Consider the following 21,591-nt stretch of genomic DNA (forward strand, 5'->3'; position numbering starts at 1 on the left):
GAAAGTTGACATGAAAAAATGTAATGTTTGTAGTAAAATATAACACATTTTCCAAGTCTATAAGGTGTAACAATAGTTAGGGTCAGGTTTAACAGTATCTACTGATCCTAAATTCGTCAGCCTCCTGTGACCCATGCTGCACTGTCACCTATCGATCACCTCTGATCTGCGTGCTCAGCCAATCAGGTGTGAGAAAGGCGGTCCGTTGCTAAGGAGGAAGTTTGGTTGAGTCTCCGCGTCGCAGCCATTCAGCAGCGGTGGTTGAAGCGATTGGACTAACAGCGTCTCTCTCTACGCTTTCGGAGGAATTTGAATTATCCAGGCACGGTACGGTTCGGCATACGTAGGTGACTGCATAGCCGGGGGCGTCTTCTGGGTCGCGGTGGTGATTTGCAGGTAAGTGTTAAGCCCGTGTGACTGTGTATTTAATTCAGACATGTAAACCACCACCACCACCAGCAGCTTGTTAGCCCGCGGAGCTAAGCTGCACTAGCTTGTGTGTTCGGATGCGGGGCACGCAGCTACCGTAGCTCCTAGTTACACCGTGGTTAGCACACTGTGCTAACAGCACACACCAGCGGGTAATGTACCGTATCCTAGGAGTGTCTCCCATGGCAGCTGGATTAACACCGAGTGCTTGCTGTGTCAGTAACTCTAGCGTTATTATTAAAAGCAGCCATACTCAAGTTACCTGGAGAACTCATGGCGGTACTTTGTGACGTGACAGAGAAAGACTGTGTGAAATGCTGTCACTTTCCAGAAAAAAAAGCTACCGCCTATGTAAACAAGTGTTCAAAATACCACAATAGCTCGATATTATAAGTTTCAATCATTTAACATGTTGGTCTTATAAGTCTAATTTTAAAATTATACACCCTACAAGTTGCTGCTAGTTAATTTTTAACAAATGCTTCAACAAGCAGGGCAATAAACTAGTTATTGGACTGAACTTCTAAAACGATAGGGTTTAGTGATGCCAGTGATCAGACTATTATTATTGTACTTTTAATGTCATTTATATCATATAACAACAGGGAATAAATAAAGTAACATTAGTAATGGTAATACATGTTCCTGTATAATATAGTTTAATGGATGAAAAGTCCAATATTTACACTACCTTGCTCTTTTAATCAACTACTTTAAATACTTTAGTCATTTTTGACTGATATGTTCATTAATACACACATGTATACTTGTGTCCTCTTATTTTTATTTATTTAGTTTTAAAACATTTGTTACCACTGCTATTCTGGAGTCTGCTTACGTCACTCCCATTTCGCACCAAACTTTTACTCACATTCATACAAGGCAAAGTGGGTGTTGCTATTTGTGGGTTGGACATCATCATGCTTATCTCCTGAGCTAATGCCTTTAATGGACTAATGATATCTCTACTAGGAGTTCATTTTAAAGTAAGCAAGCCAGTAATTTGACATATTAGGTCATCTATTTATAAGACATTTCTGCCAGGGTTGGGTTAAAAGCAATTTGTTAATCAATTAAAAATGCTTTTTCCATTGATTTGCCCGACATCGATTTCTAAAATACTAAAATGGATTATTTAACACGTCTTTTCTACAGTGTTGCATTCATATTTATAATACTGCACCAAGTCATAGTTAGTTTCTACCATTTACAGTATTTAATTTCTTAGAATCTCTTCCATATTATTCAAGTTAAATTGGTACTGTGACTGAAAAATCATTTACTGCGTTAAAAATTTGATGGAATACATAAAATCGCGTGACGTCATGACACACATCTGGGACATTTGATCTAGTAACTTGCCCTGCCTTTTTTTAGGGGTTCCAACAATTACATAGTAAGTACTACTGAAAGCGACACACAATCTCTCACATTTCTCTACCTTTTTGAGCCCCCGTAGAATGTTTATCATGCCTAAAAGGTGTGCTGCTTTTGGATGCGGCAACCATTCGCTGCAGGGTGAGAAGGTATCGTTTTTCCTGTTCCCAACAGAGTCGGAAAAACAATCGAAATGGGAACAATCTTTAAGTAGAGTCAAGACTGACGGAACTCGATTTGAAATGACTTAAATATGCGTCATTGGCAGTGAATGAGTTAAAAATAGCCATGCCTATTAGTCTTACCTCAAAAAAGATGTATGCCTCAAGACTTTTGTACGTTTGCATTTTCTCTTTTGTGAACACACCAGGAGTCTCGACCAGGTACTCGTAAATAGCCGGCCACTCCAGATCAGGCCACCCAGTTGGGTTGTCTTTCCACGAACCGTGAGGATTTTGGTAGGACAACACTCCAAACCGAGCAAGGACAGCTTGTTTTCATACTAATCCCAGTCTATATCAGAAAGACATGGAGTTTTCTTCACCAGAGTCGAGTGTGTTGCAAGCTTGTTTGTTGGGACCTCTCAAAATGGGGGGGCGAGTTACCAGGCCGAGTGTCCCGGATGATGACGTCACCGCGAACAGTTCTATTGAACTTAATCACTAACTGAATAGAGTCTTTGTAATGCAAATTGCTTTGATACCCAGCTCTAGTTTCTTCCTCTTATTGGGTGAAACTTCCAAGGTGATGATTAAAGTAGTAGTTTCAGAGTTATCTGTCAATACAGCCCAGTTTTTTTTTTTTATATTAGAATGATTATAATAACATACTGTTTGACATGTAAAATAAGATGTGCCCTCAGAGACATATTAGAAATATGTAAATAAAAGTATAGACTGTTTTTTTTTGGCAAATATATTGTGTTATTTCCTGGTCATCGGACTATTGCATGTATCTCTTGTTCAATGTCCTCGTCATAAATTTAAGGCGTGTTTAGTCTCTTGCAGGTTAATGGTGTGATGTAGCTTTTTATGTAAAGAATAGTGGCATAATTTAGCCACTAAACAAAAACCACCATAAAAACAGAGTTAAAGTAGTTGCCTTTTCAGCAGCCAGCTGTCAGGCATTACCCTAAAGATTTAACAAGTGACTCACAGCCTTAACAAAGTCTTTGGTGTAATGTGTGTAGTCATGTAGTAATCATAACTCGGCCTCTATCCACAAATGGTCTCATTTAAGTTTGAGGTACAGAATAACTATGTTAATGCTCAAGACGAGATTTAAATGCTATAGTATGCTAGTATGGTTCAATATAAACAAACCTTTTAGATTTCATTAATTCAGGCTATGCCAGTGCACACTAAATAGGCCGGGGCAATATTTCACATATACTATTACAGGTGCTGATATATCAATCTGTCCATGGTAGCTTTTAGATAAAATAATGCCACATTGCATTGCAGCAACTGCAGATATCCTGACATTTATTTAGAGATGCAGGTGGAAGGAACTTGCATCTTAGTAGGTGTTTGAGAAAGCTTGTGGCTTTATGATGTGAATGAGTTGCATTGGATGGAATTATGCTTTGAAAGCACTTTGTCTTCATTTGCTCTCGCCAACGACCAACGAGCCCTTCATGATGGGTTTATTTGATTGACAACAGAGCCGCACACTCGCAACCAAAGTATCCTGTTTGAATCAAGATAACCTTATTTGGCTTCTCTCATCCGGCTATCATGTCATTTCAGTTTTGTTGATGAGGAAGTAATGAAGTTTGTTGCTAAGGCCATCTTTAGTGTGTATTTGTGTGTTGAACCCAGTGTTTCATAGGACAGAACATTGATGGAATCAAATGTTTTATGTTGGCTTTTAAATGTTTAGGTTTTGTACACTTCTAGTCTCCCTTTACACTCGTCTCATTTTTTTAATCCAGTGTGTGATGTCTTGGACCAAACGGACAGTGGGCCTCATGATTGACAGGTAGTTAAATGGATCAGATTCAGCAAACCCTTCCCAGAGCACAGCCTTATTTTAGATTCAAGAAGGATGCTGGCAACACAACCAAATGTCGAGAAGTCATGTCCTTTGGAGAGCTGCTTTGTGCATCATCCATCGTCTCCTGCTCTCTCTTCAGGGATGCAGGGAGTTGGAACCTATCCGGGTTTAATCAGGACTAAAAAGCAACTCCATCACTTGGGTGATTTTATTTTGATGGCAATGATGAATCGATTATTAAATTCAAAATTTTATTTGTTACATTTTTCAAATTGTAATAAAAAACAGATGATTCCTCCTAATTTTAATCACACTATGCATTATTAAATGCGCTGTGAGGTGTGAGGATAATCAAAAATCAAATCAATAATTGTAAATAATTGAAAAATAATTTGCAATAGAATGAGATTGAGAAATTTGGGATGATTAACCTCTAGTTAATAGTGGTGGGATAATTAATGAATGCATCATCACCATTGAGACCTAGCAATCACTAGTTGATTCATACATTCCCATACGTTTATTTAAAATGTAAGTTAGAAGAAATCCTGTAACTACTTAATAGACACACAGTAACATTCACTTATAGGTCTGTATTTTAACAGTAATGTTTTTGGCTGCAAGAGGAAAGTTGGACCAAGGCATTAACCCTTGACTTTTAGATAAGGCCAAAAAAAATAATAGTTATGCTTCCGGTTATGCGACCGACCCTATTTAAAAACGTCAACCCTAATTTTTTTTTCGTGGTCAAATCAAGTGCAGTCTATAAAAAGCGCCACCATGTGGTAATGCAGGAAGTTTGACGCATCAACTTCCTGTTTGTGTAATAATAATAATAATAATGATAAATATAAAGGATGAGGGATAAATAAAGGATAGATAGAGAATAAAGGATAAATAGGATAAATATAAATATATATATATACAGTGCAGCAGATAATGTCATCATGGAGGTGGTGATCGGGTGGGGGGGTTCAGTGGGTGAGTTGGGGTGTGTTCATGTGGATGGTGGCAGAGGGAAAGAAGCTGTTTTTGTGTCTGGAGGTTCTGGTCCTGATGGACCGAAACCTCCTTCCAGAAGGGAGAGATTGAAATGCCTCGTGTGATACAGAAATGTGTTGATTTCTTCATGGAATATTTCTTTAAAATGCTAAAATTTCTAGCAACAAAACATTGGTTGATATCTCTGAGAAAAATTTAAGGAAAAAAATTTGCGTAGCAATAATTGCAGCAATTTTCAACATTGCGCATCTGTTATTTTATGTGTGAAAGTATTGCTAAATGTGAATTTTTGTGTAGCAGTCACATGAAATTGCATTGCAAATTGCTATGCAATACCAGATACATTTTTCCCTGTATCTTATTTTCAAATCTGCTAAAAGCTTTATAATAGGTCTTTAGTGTTGTGCATAGATCTACTTGTCATCCATAATAGTATTGGAGTGTAATATTGTTTTTGCAGTGTAATACCATATTTTGATTATATACACATGTATTCGGTACTTTTAAAGGCCAAATTTGCACAATTATCAATGTAAAAAAAAATTGCAAAAATGTTTTTTTCTCCTACTTACCTACCTACCTACCTACCCTATTTCTAACATCTACGTAATTGGAAGCACAACTATTTTTTTTTTTTTGGCCTAATGAAGCACCACGCTGCAGACTATTGCCAAGATTTGTGTACGTGATACTTTACGTACTGGTTTTTGTACCACTGTATATTGATTATTTGTGCAAAAATATGAAACTCTAGGGACAGTAAATCCGATAAGGCCCAAGGCAATTTAAATGTGATTGATTAGTCTGCTGCTTAAGTAAGGCAATTATTATTTTGCTTTGTGTTGCTATGTTAAAGTTCAGAAAGTTTTAATTGCTTCACTGTTTATTGCGATGCTTCACGTTTGAAAGTATGACATGATTTTTCTGCACCTGCTAAAATGTTCTCCAAATTGTTTTCAAGGCTTTTCTGCTCATGAAATCATGTAAAATGAATAACTTCCCATTTGCATTTTGTTAGTCATTGATGTGTAGCTCATTTCACAGCAAGTTTGGCCATTGTCCACCAAACCCACTGTGAAAGTCTGTCAGCCGTTTTATAGAGGAGAAGAAAACAAGATAAAAGTCTGTGGCCGAAGCTGTATGATTCACTCTGCTGGAGAAACATGTTTTCAACTTATCGCCCACCTTTAAAAAGAAAAGTCTTTCTCTTTGAGCCCAGCGCTTCATGTGCATACCGAGTAGTGATGCAACACCAGGGGATAGACTGCTTGTGCAGAGAAAAGGCAATCAGAAAGGCTTCACTTTTGTCCCCTGATAACAGAGAGATAGCTGAGCCTCATGTTGTAACCAGAGCCGGGGCCAATTTAAACTCCGCTTTTAGTCAAGTCTTAGCTGAATTGATTGTTGACAGTTGGAGCCATGCCTCTGTGTTTGTGTTCTTTATCTTCCATAAATCGTCTCGGATCAGTGCCTTTAGTCTGAGATTGTGTCCTAAATACTACCTTCAAATGGGCACTTTTAGTTTGTGTAGTTGTTTTCATCCCTTCCCGCAGAACATCAGCTTTTACTATCACTGTTGGTGTGATCAAATAAAATGCTCCTCTGATGTTTACTTGCATGCTTTGACCTGTGTGGGAATGTGAGAATAAGAATATGTAAACTCAAGCTTTATAGAGAGGCCTGAAAATCTGGTTCTCAAGTAAAAAAAAAATAAAAGAAAAACGACATGTTAATCAACAAAATGAAGAATGTGATTCAGATGTAGTTTAAAATTATTGACAATACAAGAAAAAAGATCGCTATCTTTATTAGGGGTGTGTATTGCATGGAATCTGGCGATACGATTCATATCCCGATACATAGGTCACGATACAATACGATATATCTCGATATTAGAGTATAAGGCGATTATTACGAGATATTTATTTATATATATATATATATATATATATATATATATATATGTGACTTAAGAAACAACTTATCTGTAAATGTGTACACCATCATGAGAAAATTATGTATGAAATATATTTTATTGGCATATTTTACACTTTAAACATTGGCTTTAACAAGCCATGTGCCAACAACTTAAAATAAAAAAAATATCATACAATCTGCCTGTGGCTTTTAAACCAACTTTGACTTATAATCTGAGGTATATGCTTATGACAACAGATAAATGCAGAAAGTTAGTACTTTCTTTTTAGCTTTTATTGTCTCCTGCAGTGGAAAAGATTTTCCTGGTTAAATAGAGGTAAAATAAAAATAATAATAATTTTAATAAATAAATTAAAAAAAAAAATCGATATTGATGCATTTAGAATCAATTCGAGATTCGCGCAACTGAATTTTTTTCAACACCCCTAATCTGTAGTAACTTTTGTCCTTTTAGTCATCGGAAAGATGGAGCACAACCAAGTAGGCTGCCTTCAAACTTCAACCCATAATGCACCAGAGTAAATAGGAGTTTTAAACCCAAGACCATGAAGTATTCATAGCTCAGTATTAACATGAAAAGGCAGGCCAACATTTTTGGCTGATTGGGATGAGATCCAGTCGGGACACTGAGAGAGGATTTAACTGGAGGGAGTTTTCGTGAGCAGGTACTCAAATGTGCGGCTGACCCCATTTCAACAGGAGCGGTCTAAAATAGGCTTCACTGGATTGATTTGAACACATCCTAGATGGAGATGCTGGCGAGCAGTTATTACCCCACAAAGAAACAACCTTAGTCAACCATAAAATAAAATCAGAATCGATAAACATTGATTGTAAAATTCCTTGTTTCGCAAAGAAAACTTAACCCATTTTGAGATTAATGCACAGCAACCCGCTGAATACAGACCATTTAATATGCTCTACAGACATGTACATATAAACTACTAAGTTTCTAGCCAGCTGGGAGTTTTTTGTTTAAGTCGCAGAGTTTTGTTACTTATTGCTTAGAAAACCTCAGAACTTCATTCACACAAAACACTTGCTCAACAAAGGCTGAAAAATGGTATCGGCATTTAATTTTGAAGTTGTATTAATGGTAATATTGGCATATCAATGAAATCAGTTAAAATCATAATTAAGAACATGCTGTCTGATCTTGAGGATTAGAAATAAGATTTCCCATTTTTGTCTGTGTGGTTAAGCTTTCTTGTATCTTTCAACAATAGTTAAGTAAGTATTATGTGGTTTTTGTATTGTTTCCTAATTGAGGCGTTAGATTTATTATAACACACATCAGTGTGAGGTCGTCCCCCTTTAGGGACTAATATCTCTAGTTTTTAATTAGGTCCAATGGGCATTGGGCACTTCATCTTGCCTATCGTGATGCCTAAAAACGAGGATTAGCTTCCTGATGCGTTGCAGGTGCGTCACTGAGTTGTCCTACAGGTTTTTATGTGCGTATTGCCTCTACTGAGGTGAATGTATGGGGCTGAGGGACTCCTTTTGTCTCCCTAGATCCCTGTATGCTGTGATACCTGAGCCTCCTGGGTTGGAACAAGTCATGCTTTATTCAGCCCTCACATCACTACTTTAATTATGAGTGACCCAGCACATAGTGAACACTGGTTGGTTCTCACAGGACACAAAACTCTCACAGGCACTCATTCTTTTGGCATGGATGGACCCATTTTACTTTTGACTGACCAAAAGGCCAGGCAGCCTGCCAACAAATCTGCTATCTTCAACATATATTGCAACTTTTCATAGGGCTAATATTACAATACGTAACCACATCCAATTAGACTTGGGCGGTAATACCGTATACCACAGTAAAATAGGGAGGAGGTTTGACGGTATCAAAATTTGGATACTGCCCAAGCCTACATCCAGTTATAAACAAGTATTAATCCACTTATTTTTTTAAGTGACCATGGTTCTCTTTTCCCTGCCGTCTCCCTGGATGTGGTTGAATCCACGTTGCTGTGGCACCAGTTTCCCAGTAACCATCAGAGGTTGCTGGATGATGCAGTGATGGGAGTAACAAGACCAAACACAACATTAAGAATGGTTTCTTAAGTTGGAATTAATGAATAAAAACATCTGTTTTGTAAAATAGTGTGTAAAACAACTAGAGCTGCAACTAACCATTAGTTTTGCTTAATTTTTTCAATGAGTGAAGATTTTTTTTTTCTGTTTTTAAGCACGTTTTTGGACTGCTATTTTAACACACTTCTTAAAGGGGACATGTCATGCTAAATCCACTTTTTTAGCCCTTAAATGCATTTTGTTGTATATTTAGAGTGCTTAGAAGTACAGAAAAAATCAAATTAGTCTCTTCAGGTGCTCCGTTGATATCTTTATATTCTGTTTTGCTCATATTTTTCAATCTGTTTCGATTTTTCTATTCTCTATTACGTTTTTTGAACTATCACATCATAGTATTTGCAGCAGAACTGCCAAATTAGTACATCAACTCCAGGTCCAACACTTCGAGCAATCCGCCATTTTTATTTCTCGCTTTTATTTTGTAGTCCAAGCTCAAGGATGCCGAAGTTACGAGAGGATAAGTCAAAATGTTCGGTTGTTGGATGTAGTAACCGACACGCTTCATTACACCATCTCCCAGCATCAGAACCTTTTCAAAGTGCCTGGTTGAGTTTTATTTTTCACGGAAATGTACCCACATCTGTGGGTAAGGTCATTTTTGTGTGCGCGAAGCACTTCAAGGGTGACTGCTTCTGCAACCTCCGCCAGTATAAAGAAGGATTTGCCGAAAGACTTTGTCTGATTGAGGGTTCAATTCCTTCTATCTTTGGAGCTGACGAACAGAGCACTTCGGTAAGCTGTAAATAACGCTAAAAAGTGTGGTGATTAGACGTCCCTGTCATTGTTTTGTTAGCATTACCAGTTGCACCGTCTTCAGACTTCATATGTTAGCGCTGTGTGCTCGTTTTAGATCCTTGATGATATGGCCTACGTGATTTAATTTAAGTCTAAAGTTTTCATTAGTCGTTTCATTTTGCCGTTTTTGTCTTTGAAAAGACTGTATTAAAATGCATTTCGTAACGTTAGCTTGGCGCTACCGTTAGCTCGGTGCTTGTGTTAGCTCACTTGTTAGGGTTCTGCAGGTTCATCATCTTCATTTTCATCTCGCTCCGCTGGGTCCGACTCTGGCTCGAACATGTAAGGCTGGATGGACAAGTCTTCTGTTGTTGACATTTTGTAAATAACCTCTGAATAAAAAGTTTATGCGCCGCTACATAGCCATATCTTAAACTACAAAAATGGCCGAGCAGGGTGGAGTTGAACCGAGTGTCACCTGAAGAGGGGGCGGGGTATGGAGTGTCTCATTTGCATTTAAAGAGACCGCACCAAAACGAGTTGCTCTCAGAAGCACATCAGAAAAGGGGTAGAAAAGGGGCCTGTGGAGCTATAATAATGAGGAATTCAGACCCAAGCATTGCAGTTCCGCTTTATTTAGACCACAACTGTATGATTTATATGTAAAAAGGAAGGATTTAAAACCATGATTTGTCCCCTTTAAATCTTCACACCTGTGAAAGTTATCCTGTTGTACAAATTAAAACAATGACACATTAAATACCTTTTTAACATAGTTGTAATCACTTAAAGTCCCTCAAGGATATTAGCATTAAAACTTTGCTACAACCTTCCTTCATTTCTAACTTGTTCACCCTGGCAAGTCAACGTTGGACTAGTTCTGTTTGCTAACTGAGTTTACTCAGGCTCTTGTGGATGTTTCATTGGGCATTGGAACTAGTCTTTTGAATGTGTGATTTTGGACAGAGGAATCTGAAACCTGTTCTTACCTGTTAGCTCTGAGGTTGACCACTAGGAATTTTATAGACTGCTTTTCCATGCAAAAACAAACACAACTTGACATACTTCCAATATATATATTCCAATGTATACAAGTACACACAATATATACTTAGTGATAACTGAATGGTTAGCAGTATTAGGAGTATTAATGTTTTGGTATTTCTGATGCATTGCAGCATTATGTATTAACAGTGTTAAGCTAGAATTCAAGCTTCTTCCTAAACCAACAGTGTTGCAAAATAACACTGCTATTTTGATTGTCTTTAATGGAGATACCGGTTTTGCTGCGAAATCGGTTGACTGTTAAAAAGAAGGCGATTGGTGTAACACACAAGGTTTATCCTTGGTGCGGAAATTGAAAACATCATATAAATCATTATCAGCATTAAAAAGGGAGGAGGTATACCACTTTGAAGTTCCTTGTTTTTGCTCTCTCTCTTTGACTCATGGTTTACAGGAAACCCACTTTCCAGCCTTTACTAATCTAACAGCCTGCTGTAAAACCTCTCTGTGCCAAATCCAAAGTCCTCTGGCTACTGAGAAATTATCAAGACAATTATGTTTTTCAGTGTAATCAAGGCATTCATCTGTGAAAAGGTTATTGTAATTACCCTGGATCAGTTGTTTGGTTGCTTTCTACTGGGAGTTGACAGCAGAGACAGGAGCAGCACTACAGCCCAGCCTGATCAATAGTGAACGTTCCACAGTGCAAGAAGGAAGTAAATTATTAATGATCTGAATATCATGTTATGTCTCAAGCAGAGATGCAGCAAAATAAGTCCAGCAAAGTTTTTGATGACGGATCCCTTTAGCACTCGCTGCATATAGTTCAGATGCCCACATGCTGAAATGAAATGAAAAAGAAGCAAAGAGCACACAGGCAACAGTTGGACTTTTTTTTCTCTTGTGAAGGTAGCCTTTGTCCTGGGAGTTAAAGGGTTATCGGTTATCTGGCAGGTGGACAAGGAACATGTTTGCTGTGTGTTGCATCACTATGAGCCTGAGGCTGCTTGTATCACTGCAGTGTAGTTTTCACTATTGAGATACAGGGACAGGTGTCTGACCAGCATGTTCGTGCACATTAATCCTTCCATTGTCTGCATGCTGATTTCTGTAGCATAAGAATATAGTGTGGGGAAAGCTAAAAAATTGTGTATTTTGCAGGTTCAAACACATACACACGCACACCAAACTCTGTCACACCATAAGCCCAGAATCAAGTAGTCTGTGCGTAGATGTCTGCAACACTGGCCAGTGAGAGCATGACTGTGCTGAGTTGACAGGATGGGAACAATGGCTGTACTGTGCTGCCTGTCTGTTTGGCTGACTTCATAAAGCATTTGAGCACAGGCCACCATCAGTCTTTGGCTCCGTGAGCCTTGTTGACCAGGTTTTTGCCTTCTGGGCACTGACCCGTTGTGCCCATGCTGGCAGAGGCTCAACAAACCTCTGAGGCTTGCCGATTATCCCACAGTAATTGGTGCCTGGGCCCTGATTGATCAAAGGTGTCCAGCTGATTGTCAAGCTGTAGTAATTTTCCGTTCTCTAACGCTTCATAGCTTTTGGCCTATTCATATACCGAGAACTATTTTAAGATAAGAAGAGGAAGGCTTCACCTTTGTCAGCTTTATTCCACTGTTAATTTTGTCAAGAAAAATGTGTAAATATGTTGTGCTCAAGCTTTTTTCTATGAAGATATGAGACAATGATGAGCTAAAAATGTATCTTTCCTAATAAAAACAAAGTTTATAGGTTTATGTTATTTGAATGACAGGGGTGTAAACAGTGTGAGTCATTGTCTGCGTGTTCCCCCTTCGATGGACTGGTGCCCTGTCCATGGTATACTCCCACCTAGTGCCCAATGAGAGCTGGAGATAGGCACCAGTAAACCCCTGCAACCCTGAAAAAAGGAGTAAGAAGGTCAAACATGGATGGATGTAAACAGATTACAAACCACTTTGGCAATTATATTCTAAACCAGTTAAACAACCATCTACAGTTCTGACCTTCACACACGCAACAAGGTGGATAGTGGGTCGGGTCGAAAACAGGCTTCAGGTGCATACTGAATGTATGCACTCTCACAGCACAGTTAGCCTAGTGGCTAGCCTCTTCTTACCAAGTGCCTAACTAACAGAATTTAAAAGCCAACACTGGAAAGGTGCTATCATCATTCAGTTCTCTGTGGATTTCTGGTGAAGTCCGACAATGAGTAAAAATGAGTAGATAAGATAAAGGCGTTGTGCCAAAATTGTACTGCTGTGATCGGGTTAGTTGCTATGCCAACATGTCTGCTCTTTGGAGATAAAGTGCTTTGAAGTAAATTTTTCTGACAAAATAAATTTAAGTTGAATGAAACTTGACTGTATGATTGGCATCAACAGCACAAGCTACAGCTGAGCTACAAAAGAAGGAGAGCTAGCAAGATGTCCTGGGTGAAAACACTGGTCAGTGATCTTTGTGTGTTATGAGGATGTATGGCAAAGAGCTGCTTAATCATTGTGAATGCTTTTTTAAAACTAAAATTACACAACAACTTGTAATAGTGGAAGAATCAGTTGGGGGAAAATTGGTGATGCTTTGACTATTCAGCCACGGAAAACATTCATGTGGCACTTTTTTCATCGAAAAAACCCGACCAAAACAGGATGTTGTGATGACACAAGCAAATACTGTGGCCAGCACACGCTGGGCTAGATATGGGCCAAAGAGACTGCTGTGTGAACGTACTGTATTTCAGTGTATGCAAGCACTATGGCATCTTCTAAGCAGAGATTGCGACGGACCATGTAGTGAAAACAATGAAAAGTAAGCTCTCAAGTGAGATTTATGTTTCTGCGTCACATGGATGCAATAGCTACGCTAGCCCTCTGCGTCGCCGCGGACTCCTATGCCAAAGCGCGCCTACAAAAAATTCTAACCACGCTTCCGAAGCATAAATTAGGCTTCAGAGTTTGTCAGCTTACGTTTCACAGCGATCCTCTGCACTTAATCACGACTGCACTTCATGTTCTAAAGATCATTGCTTGGATGTAGGAATAAAGCAGCGCGCACAGGAAATTGTCCATGCTGCTGGGAGACAGACATGCGAGAAACAGACTTCACTGTGATAAAGCAGAGAAGCTACTCTTCATTAAGAACTGAACTTAAATACATTTTGTTTTTTATGAGTGTACATTTTATTTGACTACCTTTCATCAGCCCATTCAGTTATAGGCCTGTACATTATTATTTAATGTATATAATCTGGTGGGGTCAATTAAAACATTTTCTTGTATTTTATTTTATATTTTGCGTTTAATGTCAGTGCTAAATATTTTAATATATTTTAATCTATTTTTAATTGATTTATTCCTTGAAGTATTAATATTTATGTATGCAGTTGCAAAGCCTTGGTTTTAGTGAGGTTATTACAGTCATAGCCATAAATGCAATGGTACTGATGAGTGTTTTGGTTTTTGTTTTCGCCCAACAATTTTCATTCCAGTGCATCCCTACAAGATGTAAATGTATTAATATTTATCCTACATGTACACCACCCCAAAACAATGTTTTACTTAGTTTGAAATGAGACATTGATGAGACAGTAATCGCTTTTTTTAACCATGCTTTTTTTTTTCTTAACTTGTACCACTCTTTGTCAAATGTGAGTGATCAATTCAGCAATGCCCTAAATTTACTCAATTAGTGCAGACAATAAAATGATATCCTATGTAAATCACACATCTGAGAATATCACTTCAACTGCTAAAACGTCCTACAACACCGTGAATTCTGCCCATTCTCTTCTACACTATATTGATAATGCACATATTTAATTACTCTTAAAGATTTGAAAAGTTAACATACTGTATGTGAGTGAAATCCAAATCAAAGGCATGCTGTATGATTTTTTGAAGTGATGGTTTAAAAATATATTCAATGTATGAATTTAGACTAATATCAAATGATTACGTTTCTGGACGCAAAACATCTTCAGTGTGTGTCGTAAGAAACACTGGTTATCAGTATGTTACAAGTGTAGCTTTTGTATTAATTAATTAAATACTTTACCTTAATGCTCGTCAAAATTAATCAGCCTTAGTACAGAAGATGTGGATTATCACAGAAGATGTGGATTCTTTCCAGCTTTTCTTGGTGGAGGATTCAGGTTCACTACGTGTGGCTTTTCTTGGGTCAAAGAGGGAGTTCCTGGAACGGTTTCTGTGGTCGAACATTTGGCTTGTTCTCTTTGGTTTGCTGCACTTACGTCACCTAGGATCTGTCTTTTCCTCATCTTGAGACTCAAAGCACAAAATAATTTAGTTTACAAAGTAAATTATCATTAGCATTTGGGTTGTCATATTCAGACTGTGCTGTGTTGTATGGAGCATTGATTCTAGCCTTTTGAACTGTAAGTTTGATATGCATAATGTTTCTGATTTGTTAAGGACATTTCCCCATTTAAGATATGTTAGCTTTAACCAGTTTAGAAGTTAATGAAACTAATCCATACCTGAACAACATTAGTCAACTGTGGTACAACATGGTAACAAACACAAACAGATGCACAAATTAAATGTTGCAACTAGGTTTGCAAAGTTCAGGGAATTTTCATTAAGGCTGAACGATTTTGGAAAATAATCTAATTGCGATTTTTTTTTTTCCCCTCAAAATTGCGATTGCGATTTATTATGCGATTATTTTAAGATTTATTTAAACTTTAAATGAAAATAAAAAAATTCAATTTTGAAGCACAGATAACAAGAATAAAGCAAACAAATCTGTGGCTTTCCCTCTTCAACATATCTAACTAACTTCACGTTTCATTAAACATGTGAACTGCACTTCTTAAACACACTCTGAACTTAACAGGACAGGACAATAAAAAAAATTTGCAGCCTTTGCGATTAGAAAATCACGTTTTATGATATCACGATAATATGCAATTAATCATTAAGCCCTAATTTTGTGGAAACTTTCCATGGGAACTTTACAGAATTAAAGGTTGGCTCTTAGCAGGGGTGTTAAATATACTGTAGTTACATTTGTGTCAGCATCATTTTCAATTTAGTATCATCTTAACTTAATGATTTCATGCAAGTATACTTGAGAACTTCTCTGTTATTCCTCGGTCACACATTTTTCCATCAGGAAGAGGCAACTTACTGAAATAGTTTTGAACAGGGCTTTTTTGTTGTCAGGGAGATGAGTAATGTTTTACACAACATTGATATTTCATTGTGAAATAATAATTTGAGTTGAAACAAACACTGCACTGTTTGTGCTTGAGGAGCAATTATTGGTATCAGTTTCATTGTTTTTTACCCCTGAGAATAGCAGTTATAAAAGTATTGAGTTGAAATCACATTTTTGATGTTTAAAATCATTACTTTCTGCAATCGTCGTCGTTAGGGAAGTGGGCATTGAGTAACCGGTTCAAACCCAACCTGGTCCATCACTGTGTGATGTTAAGCAAGTCCCTTAACCCTTCTGCTCGTGTTATACGTCGCTTTGGATAAAAACATATGCCAAATTGAATTGTAATTGAATAATTGTAAAATTCTACTTGCTTACAAATGAATCTGTTGAAATGTTTGTGTATTTAATTGTATTTTTGTATGGATGCAATAAATTATGTTTGGATATAATAGTTATTTAAAATTACTCCCAATTTCCAGTTAATTCCAATAACTAATTTGTATGAAAAGTTTCTACTTTTGGATATTTCCGAGACTCTGGAGTTTAAGATTAAAAATTACAGGAGATTTTGCAACCCTAGCTGAAACTTACCTAGTTACTGAAAGGCTGCTCTTGTGTTGATAGACGTAAAATCCGTAAATCTTTTTATTTTCCATTCTAATCCCTTAATTTCTGACTGCCTCCCTTCAAAGTCAATGAACCAATGCAATGCTGCTAATCGGTGTATGTGCTGTTTGTAATGACTCAAGTGTGCATTGCCTAGCCATTGGAGCTAACCTGTTGCATCATTTGATACTCCACAGTCTACATGACAGACAGTCAAACCATGACACAAAACAGAGCAGTAAAGTATGTGTGAGGCATTCTAGGAGTGTGTAATCGGCCTCCCAGCTGCAGATAGATCAGTTTACATTCACGCTCGCACGACCTGTTTGGTCGGCTTCCCTCACAGAAACACAACCTGGCTGTCGTCATGTGAATCCAGATTGCTGTCTTTGAGTCAATCATCTCTCCCCTTTTCAATAAGAGTTAAGCTCACACAGGCAGGCGTGGAGTTGCAAAAGTTCAGATATTTCTATTAGTTTATAACACTTTGATGCATTTTAAAGGGATACTCACCTAAGTTATTAAGACAGCTTAAATATTTTAATGTGTAAACTTTACTAATAGGAATGAGAGGTGATTTACAAGCTGCATGTGCAATAGTAAGCACTGACCTAGTGACCCAGAATCCTGTTTCTCTTACAAGTTTATTGACAAAAATATATCAATTTTATAATATGTTCAATTGTTTTTTTTTTTAAGAAAAATATCGATTTGAATTCAGCCCTCATCACGCAGCCCTAATTAAAGTTGTTAAATCTTTAAAAAAACTACCTTTAGTGGTTTTTTTTGTGTTTTTTTTTTTTTTAAAGAAACTGCTGAATTTAGTTAAAAGGCTCATCCAAGTTAAAGGCACTCCTTTTTTCAACTGAGAGGGAGATTTTTTAATCATTTTATTGTTGTTTTCATGTTTTACTGTTGATTTTTATTGTTATTTAATATTTAAGTGGTTAATGTTTACTGTTGCACTTTTGAAATATGTAAAGTATACTTGTGTATGAAATGTGCTATACAAATAAATTAGCCTTGCCTAGAAATCTGCACGTTTTGATAATCGGTAGTACATTAAACCCATTTCATACATGACTAGTACAGGTACCCTTTAAGGGGCTATAACTTGTATATCAAGTTGCTATATGATTCAAATTAATAACACACTTGTTGTGTTCAGCTGTAGGTTTAGAATTTTCATGTGATGTGTTGCATGTCAAGTTCACAAATGTTCTGTCTTTTTGGGTGAACAAAGACAATAAAATAACAAACCTTTTTGGGAATTAAACCATATGACAGACTAAACGTACTGAAATGAAAGTGGCTATAAAACAGACATGTTAAATCTGGCTTTGGGTGAGGTGGTTAATCAGCCCAGTTTCCTAATTTCATTGGATTATGATTATTGAAGTCACAATTAGATTACAAACCAATTTTCAATTTGATCTTCATTTCCATCTTTCATCAGTCAGCTGCTGAATTATTATTTGACTTCTTTTCCAAGTAACTCCTCAAAGCCCTTTCAGAGTGCTGATTTGTATTACAATTTAAATCATTTAAATAAATGATTTTTGGAATTTAATAATAATTTCATTGCACATTATTATAATTGATTATCAATGTTGTTGTTTTTTCACCATGCCTTCTTTCAGGGCAGTTCTGCAGAATTGAAATATGAAAATGATAACAGTAGTTAACTCAGTTGATTTCATTAAGCATATTTGAAATTATTTTGGACAGTTGGTAATGACATCTAAATAGAGGGAAAGCAAATGAAACAACAACAAAATAGAAGAGGGTAAAAACGAATGCAGAAATGACTATTTTAAATCATAATCTAGTACGTATCATTTTACTTCCAGTTTGCCCTTTTTTCCTCTGTGGTTCTCATCTTATCCAACCTAAATGTTTTAATAGCGATTAATTCACAGTACTACATGTTAGGGATATCCCGATGCAACTTTTTCACTTCCGATACGATACCAATATTGCAGCCTTGCATTTTGGCCGATATCGATCCAATGCGTTATCAGCACAAAACATCCAACCATCTTCAAACCCGCTAATTCCTGTTTATCAGGGTCGCGAGGGTCTGTCGGTGCCAATTTCAGGCTCTCATTGGGCGCTGGGCAGGGGTACACCCTGGACAGGGTGCCAGTCCATCGCAGGGCGACAGCATACATACTTATATCTAGCACTTTATTGATTGATTAATCGATTAATCGGATTTTTTTTTTTTTGACGTTTTTAAGCAACCAAAACAAATAATGCATAACAAAAATGACGTGTAAAATAATCAAGCATTTGGGTTTTATTTCTTAAGCAAACAACATTTGGCTCCAAAACTAAGCCCATTTATTGCAATTTAGCCATGCAGTGTTAATAAGTGCCAGTGCCAACAATTAAATAACAATACAGTTAAGTCAACCAAACAACTACTAGCAAATAATATATAATTTCTGGGGTGAGCCTATTTGCTATGGTAACCTAGAAACCTGTGTGTATGTGTTTGACAAACACTGGAATTATGTTTTCTAGCAGCTGAGAAAATGAATTTATCTCGGGCTCAATAAAGTATTTCTATTCTATATCAAAAATAATGTGCTGCTGACATTATTAGAATTGTCACAGTGATGATCAGAGACGGTGTTTAAAATCCACAACACTTCAGAGCACAGACATTGAGGCGTACCACAATATTTAATGCTACAATTTCTCAAATTTAAAGCCCTTTTTTCAAATGTAAAGCTTTTAAGGCCTTACAGTAAATTTGGCTACATGAAAAAAAAATACCATACCTTTTTAAGGATTTAAAGACCGTCTACCCTGGTTTGTGTGTACACGCGTGTTGTGCGTGCTTCCGATCACACCGCTGACATCTATCCACTGGCGGACAATGCTGGTACAAGGCTCCGCTGCTGCATAGGCCGCTGGATGTAGCCGCTGTAGCAATCCGAAGCTGTTTGATTTACATAAATCTAAGATTGCCTGGCAGTCGTAGACAATTTTAGAGTAATTACGCTGCAGGTTCACTGAGAAATTATTAGAACTGACTGAGTTATCTGCTGTTTTACATGCTTTGCTAATGATAACCTCTGCAGCTGCAGTCAACACGCACGCAGCCAAATACACATGCATATGGCCGGAAAACTTCTGCGTTCATTTTCATTTATTTTCCGGTTAATTTATGTATTTATTGCTAATCGGCCCAGTCCTAAATTAGCGCTACATTACCTTGTTTCAGCGACGCTTGTTGAAACAGCTTGTGGATGCTTTCGGTTCAGATGCTGCATCATTGAAGTCGTACTGCTGTGCTATGCCAGGTATTGTTTGCAGTAAACACATGATTGCACCTTGTTTTCTTTTTAGGATGTAATGATCCCAGACTTTTGACGTTCTCTGTCGCGTACTCTCCTCCATGGCGCCAACTAAATGCAGAATGTTTGTCACGCATTGATGACGCGCTAGTGGTGTGCGGGTCCTGCACTGATAGTGCGCGTCATAGGAATGTAATGATGCTTCGAGGCACCATATTTGCCTCGAGGAATTTTTGTAATCGAGTTAATTGAGTAACTCGATGAATCGTTTTAGCCCTACTTATTTTGTATTGTGGATTGTTAGAAAAGGCTTGATCAAGTGATGTTACTCAAACAGAGAACATAGTCAGCAACAGTAGGTATGAGAAAAACTGACCCATTTATTAATAACCAATTGATTACATACATTTTAACCTTCAACATAATATCGACAGATGTATTTGAGTACTTTTAAATGTTAGTCAGTTTATCTTACCTTGAGCTACTGAATTCCTTTCTAAATACTGTTTACCGTTAGATTAATTTCTCAATGGTGTGTTTGCTTAAGGGTGACTCTGACGGAGAGCTGAGCTTTCTCCTGTGATAAACAACTCTGTCAGCTGAGCTGAGCAGTGTCTCTGTAAAGGATGAATACAGTCGTTCCTGCAGCTGTTTTTAGAACATTGAGCAGCCACGAGCCACTGCTCTTCGTCACCCTGTGACCACAAGTTTTTACTGTCTGGTTTGAATGCTCTGACATACTTAATGATGTTGTTGAGTTTGACAACAATACAGCTATTCATCCTATGCTCAAGAGTAATATTTTAATAAATGAGTATAATTATTGTTTATTTTTCAGCTTGTGCTGTTTTTGTTGCCATGGGTTCATTTGCATGCTTTTATGAAAAGAAACATTTACCGTATTTCAGTTGTAGCTGAGGCTGTCATCTTTCTGCCCCACATACAAACAAGATTCAGAGAAAGTTACATTCCTTTTCAGGACAGACAGAAATGGACTATGTACTCCAGCTTTGTTTTATTCCTCCACCTCTCTCCCCTTCCTCCCTAAAAATGACAATGTTTAAGAGGAAAAGCAGGGAATACCACACCTACCTGTCTTTTCCCTGCATGTCTTTTCAACTTTGACCTTCTGCAGAGACATGTAGACAGTCGCCTACTGAGAAAAGTAAAACTAATTTTTACCTAAAGGATGATAAAAAAATCCTTACATGATGCTTAAACAACTCCAATAGAACATTTGTTTGTGAAGGATTTTATTGTAATGCAAATTTAAATGTAGAGTGGAAATGTTTTTTGGCTTCTAATTCCAGGTGGATCATCTAGACTATTGGTCCTCCTAGTTGTCAATCATTCTGATTGTATGTTTACGTAAGGAAGTTGTATGTGCTCGTGCATATACTTGGTGCACACCAAGTCCTTTGAAAATGGATTTTCACTCACCAGTGGCGAGTCTGACATAGTGAGAAAAGTGCTACATTTAATTTGTCTATGATTAGCGACAGCATGTGTAAGTACAGTTTGTACGTAGTGTGGCTTGTTTCAGAGCAGGTCTGATTTGCAGTTGTTAGGATGCACTCAGCAATTCATCACCAAATAACTGATCTGTAATGCTTAATCTGTGAATGATGTGCACTGTTTATCTTTGATTCTCTATTCCCTTTTTCTTCTTTTGTTGTCAACCATAAATTGAGTCAACACTTTTGAATCTGTGCTCACACAGCAGTCGCAATTGAATCAATAATTGTTGATTTTTTTTTTTTTTTTTTTTTTTTTTTTTTTTTTTTTTTTCTTGCCTCGGAATCTGTCTGTGGCCGTCTGGCCGCCACAATTGATTGAAGCCTGCAGTCGCGGAATGTTTTGAAGGGACTGTTTTTGCTAACTCTGGGTGCAGCACATCCAGGTTAGACTTTAATCT

At 37.4% G+C, this 21,591-nt stretch overlaps 1 protein-coding gene across 1 annotated transcript in view; it reads left to right on the forward strand.

The window, feature by feature from the left end:
* Window positions 1-245: 245 nt before the first annotated feature.
* Window positions 246-21,591, forward strand: part of numb (NUMB endocytic adaptor protein) — a 67,762-nt gene continuing 46,416 nt past the window's right edge. Inside the window, 1 exon segment of the mRNA XM_028437330.1 lies at window positions 246-396. The gene's annotated coding sequence lies outside the window, so the exon portion shown is untranslated.

This window comes from Gouania willdenowi, chromosome 22, assembly GCF_900634775.1.
Source record: "Gouania willdenowi chromosome 22, fGouWil2.1, whole genome shotgun sequence".
Lineage (NCBI taxonomy): Eukaryota > Metazoa > Chordata > Actinopteri > Blenniiformes > Gobiesocidae > Gouania > Gouania willdenowi.